At 34.6% G+C, this 19,166-nt stretch overlaps 1 protein-coding gene across 9 annotated transcripts in view; it reads left to right on the top strand.

The window, feature by feature from the left end:
- The first annotated feature begins 1,788 nt into the window (after positions 1 to 1,788).
- The window catches only part of LOC136042072 (uncharacterized), a 522,356-nt gene continuing 504,978 nt past the window's right edge, over positions 1,789 to 19,166 (top strand). For 4 of the 9 annotated variants that reach the window (XM_065726947.1, XM_065726946.1, XM_065726950.1 and 1 more), the window contains exons 1-2: positions 1,791 to 2,187; positions 12,909 to 13,077. The gene's annotated coding sequence lies outside the window, so the exon portion shown is untranslated. Of the gene's footprint in view, positions 2,188 to 7,719; positions 7,885 to 12,908; positions 13,078 to 19,166 lie in introns of all 9 variants that reach the window. The other 5 variants (XM_065726954.1, XM_065726953.1, XM_065726948.1 and 2 more) reach the window with 4 other exon arrangements.

Below are 19,166 nucleotides of genomic sequence, written 5' to 3'. Positions count from 1 at the left end.
CTCTCTTTCGTGGAGTTGTGCGGGGGGGGGGGGTAAATTCGGAAAAAAATGAGGTAGTTGCTTCTTACGAACGGGTGATAAGATCTCGATGAAATTTGATATTTAGAAGGATCGTGTGTTTTAGAACTCTTATTTTAAATCCCTACCAGATCCAGTGACATTGGGGGAGTTGGAGGGGGAAGCCAGAATTCTTTGATTACGGGAAAATCGAGGTATCTTATAATGAAACCTGATATATGGAAGAATCTTATGTCTCAAATATTCCATTTTCAATTCAAATCGGATCTGGGGACATAGAGGGTTTGAGGGAAGAAACAGAAATCTTGGAAGCCGGAAATCTTGGAAAACACTTAGAGTGAGAGATTGGGATGAAACGTGATGGGAACAATAAGCACAAGCTATAGATAGGTGATTGACATTACTGGAACGGGTGCGTTCTCTATCGGGGAGCTGGGGGTTGTTTGTTTGGAAAAATTAGAAAAATTGGGGTATTTTTAACTTAAGAACGAATGACCGGATCGTAATGAAATTTCAAATCCCGGCCAGATCTGTTAACATTCGGGGAGTTGGAGGGGGAAACCAGAAATCTTGGAAAACGCTTAGAGTGGAGAGATCGGGATGAAACTTGATGGGTAGAATAAACAAATATCGTAGATACGTGATTGACGTAACTCTACTGGATCTGCTCTTTTTGGAAAAGTTTGGGGGTGGAGTTAAGTGCTTTTGCAAGTTTGACACTTCTGGACGTGCTAGGACGATGAAAATTGGTAAGAGTCTCAGGGAGCTGCACTAATTGACTTGATAAAGTCGTTTTCCCCGATTTGATCATCTGGGGGGCTAAAGGGAGAGGGAAAAATAGACAAAATGAGGCATTTTTAACTTACGATTGGGTGATTGGATGTTAATGAATTTTGATGTTTAGAAGAACCTCGTGACCCAGAGCTCTTATTTTAAATCCCGATCGGCATTAAGCCTCTGATTTTTCTTTTAAATCAATCTACTGATTCTTAGAATTTTGTTAGAGTTCATACCATATGAGCTCTTGACTCTTTGCTCTTCCGGCCTCGTCACAAGTGCCATATGAGCACTTAGGTCTTTTTAATATACCTGAAAGTACGTCACACGGTTGTCAAAATGTTGATATATTAAGGAGATAATTAATTAATTGTACTATAAAGAAGGGAATAAGCTGAATTTTCTTTAAGTAAGCACATATCTATGCTTATGACAAAATTATAGAATCAAATTTAAGCAAAACATAAGCAGTAATATAGAATAATTTACATTATGTAGAGGGGAGTTAGGGCCTCTCACCATATATTCTTAAGTCTGTAATCCATTCCTGAAAGTTCATTTTCCTAACCATTTTTCAAGATAGTGAAAAGTAGCTATATATAAACCGAGTAGTTATTTATAAACAAAATATTTATAAACAGAGAGTTTATTATCTATGGCTATAAATTTACTTAAAATTCTTACGCAAACTTTCTTATCTAGTAACAAGTTAAGATTTTCATCTCCAAATTTACAACATACATATTTAGAATTGCCATATAAGCTGATTCGTTGATTACCTGCCATCGATATTTAGGTTCAATGATGGGGTCACTCAAAATAACGCCATTAATAGGGAAACCTCCTGGTCAGACTTGTCGTTTTATCAAATGCAACTCTTTCATTTCCCAAAAACCAATTTTAATTGTCGTCGTGATGTTGCGAGTTTCAAGGCTATGTTTCGTAGTATATAGCATAAAGACGTTTTAATTGTTCAGGTTTGTTATCTTCTTAAAGAAAACTTTCAGCTGCACTGTCTGTAGATGCAAGGTTTGGGACAAACAATATTTCTACTTGAGAGATATATAGGCATTGTGAGTGAGTTTTTTCTCAAAATTGATTTTTTCCTTTTTCAACTACAGGATTTTCCAGAGATAATTGACAATGGATAGGTACTCTGCTGAATAAAACATCAAAAAATTAAAATTGCATATTATTTTAATGCTATTATTTCAACTCTTTGGTAAGTTCATTGTTCAACTTTGTGCTCTGTGCATTGATTTTTAATTAAACTCAAGTAGGTTGGCTTTAGATTCGTAATGTACCCCTATCTCGACTTTCATTGTTGGCAAGGTAGAACAACAAGAAGAAGAAAAAATGCAAGAAGTAAAGAAGAATTTTAAGAAACACAAGGTAAGAATATTGTTTTGGACTTTGACATTGCGTTATTTTGATAGCTAGAACTAGTTTATCTCTTTTTCAAGCAAAATAGGGCTACATAAATTTGTCTGCAAATGCTGCAAGTCTTCAGTGAAAATATTCTACCTATTAACCTCAGAGAATATGAAAGATCTGTGCCTTATCTAGAACACTAACCTCTTTTTGGGCTGGGTGCTTATTATCTAGCCTTTTTGTCTCACACCAAAAGTAAAAATTGTTAAAGATACTTGGGCTAGAGTCAAGGGTAAAATTATACTTTAGCTACTTTTGGCTATCTTGGAAAGGGGTATAGTTAGGAAAATGAAACTTTCAGGAAGGGGTCTACAGGCTAAAGTATGTCTTGGGAAGGTATTTTGAAGTACCTACCTCCACGCCTTTGCATTTTCAAGGGTCCTGACCTTTAATAGGTCTGTGTTATAAAAGTGAAATCTTTCAAAATAGACCTTCTTCTCAAATGGTGTACAACAAAAACTTTTTCAGCTTCATAACTTTGATCAATCCCAATTTATGAGGTTTTAAAGATATGCAAGCACATTTTCCAAATTTAGAAAAAAAATAGTTGACATGGCTTTAAATAGCCTACTAGACTAGCCTACTAGAGTATCAGGAATTGCATTTTCAAAACTAAAGCCAGAGAAAAAGAAACTGAAAACTGAAAATCTAGGGAAAATGTTTTGTCAAAATTTCAACAGTTATAGACCTGTCATGTTGGCAAATTTCAGGACCCTGTAGAGGGAGGAGGAGTGGTGGTAGGCACTTTGAACTACCTTCCTGCAACATATATTGATACTTCTCACACATGAGAAATTGTATTTCAAACCTTATTAAAGAAACTGCAGTAAAATTCTAGTTTAGTAACTTCTTGCTATCTCAGAAAGGGGTTAGGTTAGGAAAATGAAACTTTCAGGGATTGGTCTACTGACTAAAGTATGTCCTGGTAAGATATTTTGAAGTACCCACCTCCACTCCCTCTAGAGGGTCCTGACCTGTGATAACCTTTAAGAATATGTGTGTTATAAAAGTGAAACTTTGCAAAATAGATCTTCTGCTTGTATGAAGTAGGCTACAACAAAATTGTTTTCAGCTTCACAACTGCACTCAATCCCAATTTATAAGGTTTTAGAGATACACAAATACATTTCCTAAATTAAAAAAAAAAAACATTACTATGGGTCAGAATTCTACTCAAGTTACAGTAATTGCATTTTCAGAACTAAAGGGAGAGAAAAAGCAACTGGTAACTGAAAATTTAGGTAAAATGCTGTTTTGTCTAAATTTCAATAGGTATAGACCTGTCATGTAGGCAAAGTTCAGGGCCCTCTAGAGGGAGAAGGAGTGGAGGTGGGCACTTTAAAATACCTTCCAGGGGTATACTTTAGCCTGTAGACCCATCCCTAAAAGTTTAATTTTTCCTAACCTAACCCTTTTCCAAGATAGCAAGAAGTCACTAAACTAGAATTTTACTGGAACAGCTATAACAACTTCTTGATAATAGACAATTAGCTTTGGCTTGTTTAGAAAATATATTTTAGCTATATTTTATTTATATATTTAGTTGGTATTTGGGTTAAGTTTGGTTAGAATAGGTTCTTTTAGGTTATGTATTTGATATATGCTATGCTTTCCCCCCCTCCCCCCTTTAATGTGCAAATTTATTGCAAAAATTTGTTTCTAAACTATTATGTTTTTATCATGGTTAGGTATATTTCATTATGATTAACCTAACATCAATTCTCAAGTTTGTTCTAGCTAACAAGGAAGTTCCCATAATTTAGCCCATAGACCCGTCCCTAAAGCTTCATTTTCCTAACCTAACTCTGTCCCATGATAGCCATAGTAGCTTAAGTAGAATTTTACAAATGTCCAAACTAAATTTTTCCAAATAGCCTACCCTATCAATTATTTAGCCTACAAAATTTCTAAAATTATCAAAAGTCAATTAAAGCCCAAGAGTAAAAGTAGCCTTAGTTTTAAATAGTTCAAGGTTGTAATACCTATGATGTAATTAACCAAGCAGAGTGATTTGTAACATTTTGATTTAGTAACCTTTTGCTATCTTGGAAAGGGATTAGGTTAGGAAAATGAAACTCTCAATAATGAATCTAGGGCCCAAAACATAATCTGAGAAGGTAATACCAAGCTTCCATGTTAACCCTCTTCTGATTTCAAAGTCTAAGAAATTTGCCTGCTTTATAGAAATTTTGAACTATTGAAATTTTGACAAAACAACAAATTACCTTAATTTTTAGTTATCAGCTTCTTTATTTTATAGTTCAGTTCTGAAAATGTAATTCCCGTAATTTGAGTAGAATTTTAAGCCATGTCTATGATTTTTTCAAAATTAAAGATATACAACCTACTTGCACATCTTTGAAACCCTATCAATTAGAATTTTGCAAAGACATGAAGCTGAAAACAGTTCCTGTATTTCATTTGTTACTTTTCTGTTATAGTGCCAACCTCAAATTTCTTTATCTAAGTAGAACCTGTTTCTCTGATGCTCAATCCTATTGAAATATCACGAAATATGATGAAAACATAAAATCAAATATATCAAATATATGATACAACATTATCAAAATATCTAACTCTTATTCCTAACAGGCCATAGATGACCATTTGTTAAACTACAGATAAATGAAACAAATGGCATTTGGCTATAATCAAACCACATATTGACAGGCAAACCATGTTTTTTCTGACATGCCTTTCTCATACAGCTCCAACAAGGCTTTTTATCAAAAAGTATAAAATAATTTTGTGTCCATTGACAAACTGTTTTGTTTTTGGCATCAGCCCCTTAACTTGGAAAAATCTAATTGCCTCTTCAAGACCAAACACAAAGATTTACAAAGACCAAATTTTCATTTTAACATCTGTGGTCAGACACTATTCTAATGCATATTGCAAAGAAAAAAAAATTATACATGGTAAAAAAAACAATTCCACATAGGGTGTACTTAGATGAAGAATTTGAGGTTGGCACTATAACAGACAAGTATCATTCATTTAAGCAGATGATATGTTTTGCAAGGTTTCACTTTCATAGCATTTTAAAGGTCATCAAAGGTAACTGTCCTCTTTACAGACTTTAGTCTGTAGACCTATCCCTGAAAGTTTCATTTTCATGACAATCCCTTTCCATGATAGCAAAAAGTAGCTAAACTAGAATTTTTCCAAGATATTCCCAAAATAGCTGATTGAAGGTAACAAATTTGTTTTGTGGTGAATTAAGGGGTAAATTATGAAGGCAATTGTAGACAAGCTACTTTTTGTTGTCCTATCTATATTAGGAAAATGGAGCTTTCAAGGATGGATCTACTGGCTAAAATGTGTCCCAGGAAAGTATTTTAAAGTACCTACCTCCACTCCTTCTGCCTCAAGAGGGCACTTCAATAAAGAAGCATGGATGCTCTGAAAAGCAGATGAACATTTACTAGATGTTTTTAGAGAAATTGCCTATGGATTGTTCTGGATACCCTGTCTACTGACCCTATTTCAAACAGTAGGCTGTACAAAAAATGTAGTTCAATCCTGCTTTTTAGGGTTGTAGTGAAAAAAAGGCTGAGATGGCTAGGCCAGGTTCTGCTTATGAAGGATGACATATTGCCAAAGATTGTCCTTGTCTGTCTACTTTTCTAGGGCTAAACAGAAAGTAGGTTGTCCTTGTCAAGAATGGGAGGGAGTCATAAATAAAGATTTAAAGGAAATGGGAACTTCCAGGGAAGGTGTAAAGACAGAGGCTTTGAATAGATTGGGTTGGAGGAGGAGCATGCATAGCTGTGTTGGCCCCAGGCAGCTTGGTGCTGTAGTGAGTTATTAGTAGTAGTAGTACATAAAGAACAAGAAACTGGTTACAGCTTCTGACTTTTGATCAATCCCAATTTGTGAGGTTTGAAATTTCTACAAACAGAATTTCAAAATTGCATATTAAGATGTAAGAATTGTTTTCTTAATATATCTCCTTATGTGGAGGTAGCTATCTATGCAATTAGCATAATGCTATTTTCAAAACTAAAACCTCCTGAAAAAAAGAAACTGAAAACTGAAAAATTGGGTTTTATGTTTTGTCAAAATTTTAATAGGCAATAGACTTGTTAAGTAGACAAATTTACAAAACTTATAAGTAAAAAGATTGTTAGCATACAAGCTTGGATAAACCTTCCCAGAGTATTTTTTGCACTTTGTTCATTGCTTAAAGTTCAATTTTCCTGACCTAATCCCATTCCAAAATAGTAAAAAGTAGCTTGTCTAGAATTTTATCATTTATTAACTTGTTTAAAAGTAGGTTTCAGCTATTTGTGCTAGACCAACATAGTTTTCATGTATCCTTCTAGTTTTTCAATAGGGCTGTATTTTAGCTTTGGATGATGTATCTTTAATTTCTGTAGGATATTTCTCTAACCTTAGTTCCTAACATCTATGTCCAAGAATAAGCTTGAGTTAGGACAAATTGTTTTGCTATACACCAGGGTTCCTAGTTATTTTAGGCTTAGTGTTCTTGACATATTCCACTCTATGTCTTATATTCCCAGATTTTCACTCCCCCACTAATCTCACTGATGCCAACAGCCCTAGCCTAATCTGCTTAAATTTAAAGGTCTTGTTAGTTTGGGTGGCATAGGTTTCTACTTTTGATGTTCTGTAAGTATTAGAGCACAATTGGAGCATATTTGAAGATGTTTTTATGGTAAAGGTCTAGGTTTTCTGTTATTGAGAAGAACACATGTTAAGAAAACAATTCTTAGGCTACTTGATAATATGCAGAATAATTTTAGTTACCACATTGTGAAACCAGCTCCGCAAAAAATTACCCCACCCTTCTTCCCTGATGTGAAATTATAAAGACGAAATTGTGTATATCCAATGGATACCCATAAGGGGGGGGGGAGGAATGCACCCCTTGAAATCTTGTAATTTGAAGTATAAGAAAATCAATGTAAATAGAAAAGAGTGGCTAAAAATCATGGAATAAAGTGTGTTTGCTCATGATCTGATGCCTTCCTATAGGCTTTGATCCTTAATAGGAGTAATACAAATTCTAATTAGTTTTCCCTGAGACACTGAAAGTTCCCATCAATGCTAGTATCCTCTCTTGTGGTTTCCAAGTTCTGTAGTAAGTCTCCAATTTTTTCAAAAATTGTAATGCACAATAAATTGTCAGATTTGATGCAAAAATCTTCAAATGCTTCCTAGTATAGAATAGATAGAGCCTCAGGAACTAAAGTAAAAGCAGCAGTGGCTTTATAATATGGGGAACCGCTGGAAGATACCCAATCTTGGAAATATGAATATCAACCTTATTGTCATATGCAGTTGAGAAACATTTGAAACCAAAATAAGGTGGAGATTCTGCTGAATCACTTGACACATTCATGACTTGTATTTTTAACGCTCTACAAACAATCCATATTGTAAAATAAAGTCTGAAATGGAAACCTTCTGAGCAGCTGGTAAACCAATGAGATCTCTACATTTTGCAGTCACCTCTATTTTTCGTTTTAGGTACAACTTGCCAAACTTTCCTGGCTGACAAGAAGTTAAGTTGAACTAATTACAGCTGACATTACAAATTAACCGTTTAGCTGAAACAACTGTAGTAGATGTTGCTCTAAATTGACGCCTGGAGTTCTATCAGAGGGAAAGAAGCCCTCTGCCAGGTTGTCAAAGGTAAAAGCCAACAACACAACTTTCCCTAAGAATGGGTGAGGATAAACTCCTCTACACTCCATTGAGCTTATAAAAATTCTGATAAAAGGCAACAACACACTTGCCGTCAGAAGGGGGATGGGCCTCCATGCCCTCTTTATGAGGTAGATTGGATATATTATTTTTTTCCCAAAATAACCTTTTGCCTCCCCACTATCTGCAGCCCTTCCAACCTTCACTCGATTAGTATAATTGTAATAAAACCTACTGCTCACATTCTCTCAGAAATAGGTAGGGTAGGGCCTCCAAATTTGTCTGCCTCTCCAGCCACCTTCAAGTTGATAAAAACTTATATAAAAGCATATGGTACTTATGCTCTCAGAAACTTGTTAGATTTTCTCATTATTCTCTGTTTCTTGATGACTATGAGAAAGTTAATACGAGAAACAATGATTCAGCTGTCTGCGAAAAAGTTAATGACCATTCCAGGTACCTGCTGTAGTTACTTTTGAACAAGCTGGAACAGGACAAGTCACAAAAATAACTTTTTGTTTTTTCACTTTTTGGGTGACTTGGAACAAACCTTGGAAAAAAAACGTAAATCTGCTTTGGACATAATATAATTATGAAATGAAATGGAATAAATTTAATTGGCAATCAAGGTTTGTCTAATGCAAAGTGTAAATTAGCCTTTCTTGAATCCATTTGGAATGTAGACACAAGCTTGGTTTATTGTCTTCAATGGAAACAGCTTCACTGATCAGTCTCCTCTGTAAGGTTGTAAAGCTTACTGCAATGCCCAGCATGTTTAAAAGAAGAAAGAAAGCTTTGCTTCTGGTCTTGTAGTGCAAATGGACAGAGAATGCAATATGTTTGGGAGTTGCAAGCCCCTAGGACTGGAAAAAAATGTCCTGAGCTAAATTTAGAACCCTCTCTCTTGTACATTCTGCCAAACTGTACTGCGTTTTGCTGTCTACAGGGGGATCTGAGAGGTCCCTGACCAAAAATACAATTTTGTTATAGAGCAAAGGTGGAACTATACAGTCAGCTGTATTGTAAGTCAAATCAATGCTACCTTTGCTTTTTTTTGAATTTCTTCACACTTTCAATTAATTCAGTCTTGTCCTTAGTCATTAAATAAAAGTAGCGTTTATTTTCCTCCATGTCAAATATATTACTTATTCCACTAGGACCAGTATTTTTTGACCCTGACGACTGCAAAAATCTTTGTTAAGTTCTATGTTCACTTTCTTTATCATCATTTTTTATGCCAATATACTAACTACCACCAAGTTCAACATCAATTGATGTCACTGATTCAGGAGATTGTCCAGTACATCACGTTTTACCACATTTGAATCAGAGGAGTCACTGTTTTCATCATCTGAATCTATCAGAATTCCACTGTATTCAAATTCTCTAATCATTTCCTTCACTTATACAGCCATAAGCCCAGGAAAAACTGTTCCTTTTATATTAAAAAATGCGCCGTTTTGATGGTCAAGAAACTTAATAAGCTGGTTTCTAAGATATCTATTTAAATTTCTCTTTAAGCCAACGCTTCTACCAAACAAGTGTATTTTCTATCAAAACCTTGCTGAGCTTTTCTTTCAGACCTGAAAAGCGGTACATTCTCCCTTACTTGAACTTAGATTCAATCCCTTCTTTTTGTTGCTTTTTTTGTTTACCTATTGAAGATAACTCTGCTGTTTTTTTGTTTAGCTAGTGAAGCTCCAAGAAGCGCAAATGTTTACCAATTCCGTCATTAAGATAAAAATTACGTCAATCAATTGCTTTTAGACATGACAATCCCGAAAGTGCAATTTTCCATGAAAAGCTGTTATTTTGAAGGTGATAGGAAGCATCTATTTGAAGGCGATAGGAAGCACCATATTTTGATACCTTGTCAAAGATAACTTCTGCAAAATTCATGCTGCTGATGTCGGGTCAGAGAGCGAGATCTGTTTTCATAGTTTAGGAAAATTAACAGTGCAATGGATTTATAGATATTAACCTTAAAAGTGATAAAAGTGATTAAGATGATTTGGTATCTTCAAGGATGAACTTATTTCATCCAAACTTTGTACCCAAACTATTTAAAATTGATTGGGTGGTCTTGCCATAACTTGTTGAGGTTAGGTTACCCTAACTTGTAGAGCTTGGATTGGAGATCAGAAAGAAAACCATAGAGGAAAATGAAAAGTTTTGTTATACCTTGGATGTGAAGGAAGATTTATTTTGTGATTAAGAATTAGCAACAGTACTAAAAGGATTAAAAAATAGTAAGGCTCCAGTTGCTGAAAGTGTGGTAAATGATTTTCTGAAATGTAGTGGCCCTGAGGTTAGAAATAAGCTACTTAACATTATGAAAATGATTTTTGAAAGATGGGATATACCTAGCGATTTTAGAAAAACCCTAATTACACCACTGTATAAGAAAGGTGATAAGAGTGAGTGGTAATTATCGAGGTATTAGTATGGCCTCTGTAGGTAGCAAATTACTTAGTAATATGATACTTTGTAGACTGATAGATGCTGTAGGAAAAGTTTTGAGAAAAGGACAGTGCAGTTTTAGAAAATCTAGAGGATTTATTGACCACAATTTTACTCTTAGTTTAATGATTGAGAAATGCCTGAGTTATCAAATACCTTTGATTCTCAGTCCTGTAGATTATGAACAGGCGTTCGACTCTGTTGATAGAAAAGCTTCAGCAAAGGTCTTATCCTTGTATGGTATACAGACAAATACACTAAAGTGATTAGTGCTATGTACAAGAATAACACTGCTGCGGCTAAGGTACTAAATGAGTTTAGCAGCTGGTTTCGTATTAAATCAGGAGCTAAGCAGAGTTGTGTTCTATCCCCCTTATATGGATCATTTTGTAGGCCATTTTCTTAAGGAGCAAAGGAAAGGAAATGGGAGACCATGGAATCAAATGGGGAGCAGAAACTCTGCTGGACATAGATTATGCTGATGATTTAAGCATCCTAGATGAAAGTATGATGAAAATGAATGAACTTTTAGAGTTTTTGTAACTTCAGTGTGCTAGAATAGGTTTGAAAATTGATGTCAAGAAGACTAAGTCACTAAGGCTAGGAATAAGTGAAAATTAAAAGGTTACGTTGGGTAACGAAAAGAATGATCAAGTGGGCAGTTTCATTTACCATGGTAGCATTATTAGTAAAGACGGTCGGAGCAGTGAAGGTGTTATAAGTAGAATAGTCAATGCTCAGGGTCTCTTTTCACAGCTAAAAAAAGTTAGGAAGAATAGGAAGATAAGTCTGCAAACCAAGATTAGAATGTTAGAAGCTAAAGTGATGGTAGTAGTCAAATATGGCTCTGAAGCATGGGTTTTCCGAAAAGCGGATGGAGATTTGCTAGATGTTTTCGAGAGAAATTACCTACGAATTGTTCTGGGTGCCTTGCCCACTGACTGTATTTCATACAGTAGGCTCTTAAAAAAATATAGTTCGATCCCGCTTTCTAGGGCTATAATGAAAGAAAAGTTGCGATAGCATGGGCACGCTGTGCAGATGAAGGATGACAGATTGCCGAAGATTGTCCTTTTCGGCCAACCGCCTAGGATTAAACGGAAAGCTAGCCATCCTTGTCTGGTGTGGAAGGACGTCATAAAAAAAGATTTAAAGGAAATGGGAACTTCCTGGGAGGGTGTAAAGAGGAGGTTTTGGATGGATTGGGATAGAGGAGGAGTGTCTGTATTTGTGTTGGCCTCAGGCAGCTTTGTGCTGTTGTGATTTACTAGTAGTAGTAGTGTGCACATTGATTAGACAGCGTTTTGAATGATAATTAGAAAGAGACTAGACGTTTTCTTTATTTTAAACTAGCTTTTCAAGGTGTTCGTAGGTTTAAGATCCCCTATCCGTTTTTTTCCAAAATTGTTTCGGAAGTTCTCTGTTGTGCTGGGAAAACTTGCTAATGAGACGGTCAGCTAACGATAAGACTCGCAAAGTGATTTATAAGGTGTTGACCCACCTTAGGTGTGAATTTTTCATAAAGACAAAAGAATAATTGGCCAGAGAAAGCCCCAATCACCATGTGGATGAAATGGTATTTTATTTTGTAATCGAATCTACTGAGTTTACTCCATCAGAAGTTTGTAAATTGAATTGTTTAAACTATTTTCAAATCGAAATTCGTAAAATCATAGTTGTAGGCTTGAAGTGGCAGAATTTTTCTTTGGAGCAACACTAGTGTGCTTGACATGACTCACAGAGGGAGGAGCTAATGGTGGCAAACACATCTTCGCAATTTATACAATCCCTCTACCAAGCAGAAGATGATATGGTTAATCAAACAAAAACACTTCGAAAATGTTTGCGTTTCAGTACTGTACTCATGAGTTTGCTCAATGGACTTATTCTTACGTCATAAACTACGTTTGCGAAATAGATTTATACTTACGCGATAGACTTATACCTACATCATAACCTCATAATGCTTAAATTTTTACCTTTATAGGTATCAAATGCTAAAGTATAATGCTCAACTTACGAGGGTAATAAAGGGAGGAGCTTGGGGAAAAAAAGCAGGACAGACTTTTATAGAGTACGCTAAATCCTTCTGCTACCTGTAGAAGAGTTTTGTATGCATAATTAGATCTATTTGTTTACTCTGGGGACTTCATGTCTCAGCTACAATTTCTGTCCCGGCACTCTAGGACCTTTTTTTTTTATAGATCCTGCTTTCTCTCAACTAGTACTTTGTTCACAAAATCTGCCTGTTTCGTTGAATTTGTCTTCCCCCTTCTCCCGAATATAAATTCCTGTGTTTCAACTGCTTAATGAACCATAGAAAAGATTATAATAATTTTTACGTTTTCGTCCAGTTTAACTAACTTTGCGATGATAATAATTAATAGAAACACTTAAATTCAAATTACTAAAAGACGAAAGGGAAAATTTGTTTTCCTTTCTCTTGTAATTCAGCCACACTAAAGGCTGATTTGGTCGACTAGTGTTATTTAACCACAATAAATAAAAAAAACCCTGAGAGTTAAAAGAATTCATTCTATCTAATTTCATAGACTGGAACACTTGAAGATTGACTGCACTGGATTGACATACCCCAAGCCCCAACATCCCAAGAGCGATTGGCACCAACCCGATCCAAAATCATGTTGCCAAGAATGTAAAATTCCTGAACCTACCCAGTCGACTTAGAATTATGAAAAAGACAAAGAACAGGACGAAGAGGTACAGGTTTTATTTCCAAATAAACAATGCTACCTGTAATTATTGTAATTATTATTACCTGTAATCACCGTAATTATACAATATTTTAATTATTGTTATTTATTTTGTGAAAATCGTCCCACTGGAAGATTTACAGAGTTGAAAGAAAAAAGTAAAAAAAAGTAAACAGATTCAGAAGAACGGGAGAGATTCAGGGAAGATAGTAAATAGAAGTATACAATAAACTAATATAATAGTATAGAAACGAACATAGAGGAAAAATCCAGATGAATGCGGTGCGTCTTGTAAAGCGAAAACGTCTAAGCGACGTCGTTATGTTAATCTGATTGAATACTTTCTTAGACCCTATTGCCTTATTATATTTATTATTAGAATTAAATAAAACACTGGAAAACTGTGAAAATTGTAATAAGATACTGAGTTTTCAAAGAAAATAACAGAACTTTTTTACTTTCTGTTTTTCATGAACAATTACTTTTTTTCGGTTTCTACGCCTGATCGTAGAAAATCTGCTATCACCCAGTGCCATCTATCAGCAGTAAGCAGCACATGGTCCTCGTAACCAGTGTTTTTTTTACTTGAATAGTTCATTTAAAAATTATAAATTAATTTTATTTATCATTATTGGAATATCATTATTAATGTTATTTTGTCATGATTTATTTTGTTTGCTTAACTTATTATTTAATTTTATTAAATAAATTTAGTTAACTCTTATAATATTAAAACAAATATAGTTCAGGCAAGCCACTTATTGGGTGCCCTGTAGATAGGCATGCAGATATAAATTTCATGAATGTTTCCAATAATACAATATTTATTTTTGATTTACTATCAATTATTAACAAAAAACTTTACATAAACGCATCATCTACAAATGCCACAGCATGATATTTATGAGTAAGGATAACAAACGAATCCGCAAAAAAAAAAAAAAAAAAAAAAAAATTAACAGTAACCTCATAAGGGGTTTAAAAAACAAAACAAAACTGCAACATTGTGTACCCTGCTACCACTAACTTCACACTCAACACTCAACTCCTTCCTTAACACACTTCAATCGAAATAAAACATTGAATTTAATTATTTAATACCATTTTAATCTTTCAACTATGCAAACTATTAAATTAATCATTAAAAGTATATTTAGAAAACAATCCATTCTTCAATAGAATTTTAAATTCTTTTAAATTATTACTTCTAATATTCTTATTTTAGAAACTCCAATATTAGCAAGAGAACTTCTTTCTTGCACCTGGGATCTTTTCTTGCTCCAGTGCTGGATTCACTGTATTGCCTTATGGGGATTCAAACACAGAAATTTAAACCTTGAACTGAAAATCAAAACTATCAATTATAAATGCCCTTATTAATGCTTCAAATTATTTCGCCCTCTTCCCTATATTTTGAAAAATATTTCTTTCTAGTGTTTTAGCTGAAACAAACGCTGCAAAAAAAAAAAAAAACAAAAAGAAGAAAATTTTCTAAAAAAAAAAATATTAATCATCAAATATTAATTATAAATTATTTATAAATTTTATGTATAGCTCAAATGTTATAGTTTGTACGGTATAAACACTCTCATTATTCCTAGATGAAATAACGACATTATGGAAAAGTTTAAATTAACTATATTTATTCTAAACAGGGAACTTTGGGATTAATAAAAAGATTACCCACCCCTTTTTTCTTTATTGTTTATTTAAAATTGCAATATTTTAATAAAAAAATTTTGATACATTGAATTTACAGGCTAAGAATGACGCAGATAGATACTATGGTGGCTGTGGGCTTTAGACTCCCAGTGAATGGAATCCTCGAATTCTTCCTTGGGGAGAAATGAAGTGCATCAATTGCAACTGTAAAGTAAATCACCTTACTAGTGGCTTAGCCAAGTTTCTATTTTGGGGCTAAGGGAGTTTGACTATAGAAAAACTTTGTATTTTCATTTTGTTATACAAATTTTTATTTTTTACTTTTTCGGCTGGGGAGGGGTCCACTCACCTGCCCCAAACTAAGCAGTTGTCAAATTTTATTTTAATTTTTTTGGGGGTGGGTGTGGTGGTGGTGGGTCTCATCTGTTAACACAGCGAAAACCACAATTTTTTATTCAAGTCAGCCCCTGAATAATTGACTTGGTCCAACATTTCTTTCAAATTGTAAAAATAACAACTTACTTTACAAATCCCGTTTATAGTAATCCCGTATATAATGGGATAATCTATTGGTAGCACAAGAATAATTTTTTCTTTTATCAAACAGTTCATGATAATGAACTGTAGTAAGGAGCGACCCGGCTCAATAACAACGAAAACTTAAAAAAAATGGAATTTTGATACCAATAGCTATATCAAAGGAATCGCATTTTAATGCTGATTTTAAATATATAAGTTTCATCAAATTTAGTCTTTGTCATCAAAAGTTAAAAGCCTGAAAAAATTTGCCTTATTTTGGAAATAGGGGTAAACACCCCCTAAAAGTCATGGAATCTTAACAAAAGTCTTTTAGTCTTGATTTTTTAACAAAAGTCAAGTTAAGTCTTACCCTTCAAAAGTTACGAGCCTGAGACAATTTGCCTTATTTTAGAAAATAGGGGGAAACAACCCCTAAAAGTCATAGAATCTCGTTAAGAGAAAGAGTCAAACTTTAGCGTAAAGAGCGGGGCGTTGATGAGGAAAGCAGCCCCTTTCACATACGAAGTAATTTCTGTTCGTTTTAAGTTTTAATGTCGCTCCTTACTTTCCGTTAAAAAAACTTGTTTTTTTTATTTAATATAATAAGAAATCCACAATATTCATTGCACTATTTCAGCGTCATCCTATCCGATACTCTGGAAAACAGATACCTATAGAGTGTGGTACTATCTGATGATAACCTTAAATCTAAATTAAATATAAAAAAACAAGTTTTTTTAACTGAAAGTAAGGAACGATATTAAAACTTAAAACGAACAGAAATTACTCCGTATATGAAAGGGACTGTTCCCTCCTCAACGCCCCGCTCTTTATGCTAGAGTTTGACTCTTTCTCTCAACTCTACTATTTAAAACAGTAAAAAACTTTAGCGTAAAGAGTGGGGCGTTATGGTATCGTCTCCCAAAAGTATGGGTGATTTCATACTTTTGCTTAATGAGATTTGCAATAATTTATAGGAATTTGATTGCGTAATATCTATTTTGACATACATTTTGTTAACAACCCTACAAGAAAAACTGTTCCAACGGTTTTCCAGATTATAGAAAATTTATTGCATATACACAATTCAGGGTTTATATTTGCTCACTAAGGGGGAGGGGGTGTAAAAGTAATTTCTGTTGTTAATGAATTCCTTAGTTTGTGCTCATTTTCAAAATAATAATATTTACCCTGACAGTGTGCTCCCTCCTCCTGATAAACCCATTTATTGCCTTAATTAGGCAATAATTAAGGCAATATTCTTTTCTATTGTTTGGTCCGCTGTAGTACCGATTATGTTAAGCAGCCTTCATATATATCCAGTTTATCATGAGTGATTGAATTTTTTCTTGAAAATTCTTTAACAAATTTCTTGCCCTAATGCTTAAAAAGAAAAAGAGGCCTCTTTTTTATGGCACTTCGTATTAACCAAGTGACATAGCAATCGCAAATTCTGTCGGTCTGTCGGTCTGTCTGTCGGTCCCTGTTTTGCTACTTTAGGCACTTCCAGCTAAGCTAGGACGATGAAATTTGGCAAGCGTATCAGGGACCGGACCAGATTAAATTAAAAATAGTTGTTTTCCCGATTTGACCATCTGGGGGGGATTGGGGGGGGGGGGGCCGGTAATTCGGAAAAAATAGAAAAAATGAAGTATTTTTAACTTATGAGCGGGTGATGGGATCTTAATGAAATTTGATGTTTGGAATGATATTGTGTCTCAGAGCTCTTATTTTAAATCCCGACCAGATCTGATGACATTGGGGGGAGTTGGAGGGGGAAACCTAAAATCTTGGAAAACACTTAGAGTGGAGGGATCGGGATGAAACTTGATGGGAAAAATAAGCATAAGTCCCAGATACATGATTGACATAATCGGAACGGATCCGCTCTCTTTGAAATAGTTGGGGGGGGGGTAATTCTGAAAAATTAGAAAAAATGACGTATTTTTAACTTATGAACGAGTGAAATTTGTGAGTGAAACCGGCTTTCACCGGATTCACCGGAACGAGTGAAATCGGATCTCAATGAAATTTGATATTTAAAAGAATATCGTGTCTTAGAGCTCTTATTTTAAATCCCGACCGGATCTGGTGACATTGGGGGGGAGTTGTGAGGGGGAAACCTAAAACTTGGAAAACACTTAGAGTGGAGGGATCGGGATGAAACTTGGGGGGAAAAATAAGCACAAGTCCTAGATACATCATTGACATAAACGGAACGGATCTGCTCTCTTTGGGGTAGTTGGCGGGGGGGGGGGTTATTTCTGAAAAAATAGAAAAAATGAGGTATTTTTAACTTACGAACGGGTGATCGGATCTCAATGAAATTTGATATTTAGAAGGATATCGTGTCTCAGAGCTCTTATTTTAAACCCGACCGGATCTGGTGACATTGGGGGGGAGTTGGGAGGGGAAACCTAAAACTCGCAACCGGAAACCCTTTTCATTGAATTTCTCTTCCCCCATGAAATATTCCTCCAAGGAAAGATCCTTCCACATAGCCCCCTGCCCTCAACCCCACACCCAAATAAAAAAAAAAACCCTGAAAACGTCGGTACACTTCCCAATAACCATTACTGTATGTAAACATTGGTCAACAATGTGTTAAACTGAAACATTGGTTAAACTGAAGTTAGAAAAAAAGGGCGCAGGATTTTCTAGCATTACTATTTAAAAAAAAATGAAAATATAAACATGAAAAAGTTTTTTCAATTGAAAGTACGGAGAAGCATTAAAACTTAGACGAACAGAGATTATTACGCATATGAGGGGTTCTAAAAATACTTTAGCATAAAGAACGAGGTATTTAGGAGGAGATAAATACTTCGCTCTTTATGCTACAGTATTTTTAGTAATTTCAACTATTTATTCTATGGCCTTTCTGATTCAGGGGTCATTCTTAAAGAATTGGGACAAAACTTAAGATTTAGTGTGAAGAGCGAGGTATTAACGAGGGGACAAACCCCCTCATATATATAATCAAAAATATAAGAATATAAAAGTTTATTACGTAAGTTAATTCTTAAGTTATGTATATTTTTTACTAATAAAAACGTTCATTAAAAATTAAAAGTTCTAGTTGCCTTTTTAAGTAATCGAAAAATTGGAGGGCAACAAGGCCTCCTTCCCCATCCCTTATTTCTCAAAATCGTCTGATCAAAACTAAGAGAAAGCCATTTAGCCAAAAAAAGAATTAATATGCAAATTTCATTTTAATAATTTATGTACGGAGAGCCAAAATCAAACATGCATTAATTCAAAAACTATCAGAACTTAAATAAGAAAAACTAGTTTTTTTAACTTAATGTAAGGAGAGACATTAAAACTTAAAACGAACAGAAATTACTTCGTATATGAAAGGGGCTGCTTCCTCATCAACGCCCCGCTCTTTACGCTACTTTTAACCTAACCTGCCCTCAACCCCACACCCAAACCAAAAAAAGCTCCTGAAAATGTCGGTACACTTCCCAATAATCATTACTGTATGTAAACATTGGTCGCTAAGGTTTTCTACTGTTTTAAAAAGTAGAGTTCAGAGAAAGAGTCAAACTTTAGTGTAAAGAGCCGGGCGTTGATGAGGAAGTAGCCCCTTTCATATACGAAGTAATTTCTGTTCGTTTTAAGTTTTAATGTCGCTACTTACTGTCAGTTAAAAAAAACTAGTTTTTTATTTAATAAAAACTGGAAACGAAAGCTGACCAAACAAAAACTGGAAAAACAAGTTAGGGATGGGAAAATGCATTGAAAATATATATTTTGGGCTATATATTTGCAATTTACGGGGGGAAGGTAAAGTATAGAGGGTCAACATGCAAGATGTGTTAACTTTGATTATTCTGCATGTCAGGAATCGTTTTCTTGACATATTTCTTCTCTCCAGTTAGTTCTCAAAGCAAATTACCCAGACTATAATTT

Source organism: Artemia franciscana, unplaced genomic scaffold (assembly GCF_032884065.1).
Source record: "Artemia franciscana unplaced genomic scaffold, ASM3288406v1 PGA_scaffold_60, whole genome shotgun sequence".
Taxonomy (NCBI): domain Eukaryota; kingdom Metazoa; phylum Arthropoda; class Branchiopoda; order Anostraca; family Artemiidae; genus Artemia; species Artemia franciscana.
The sequence above is the reverse complement of the archived record's forward strand: the minus strand, read 5'-3'. Positions and strand labels throughout refer to the sequence as shown.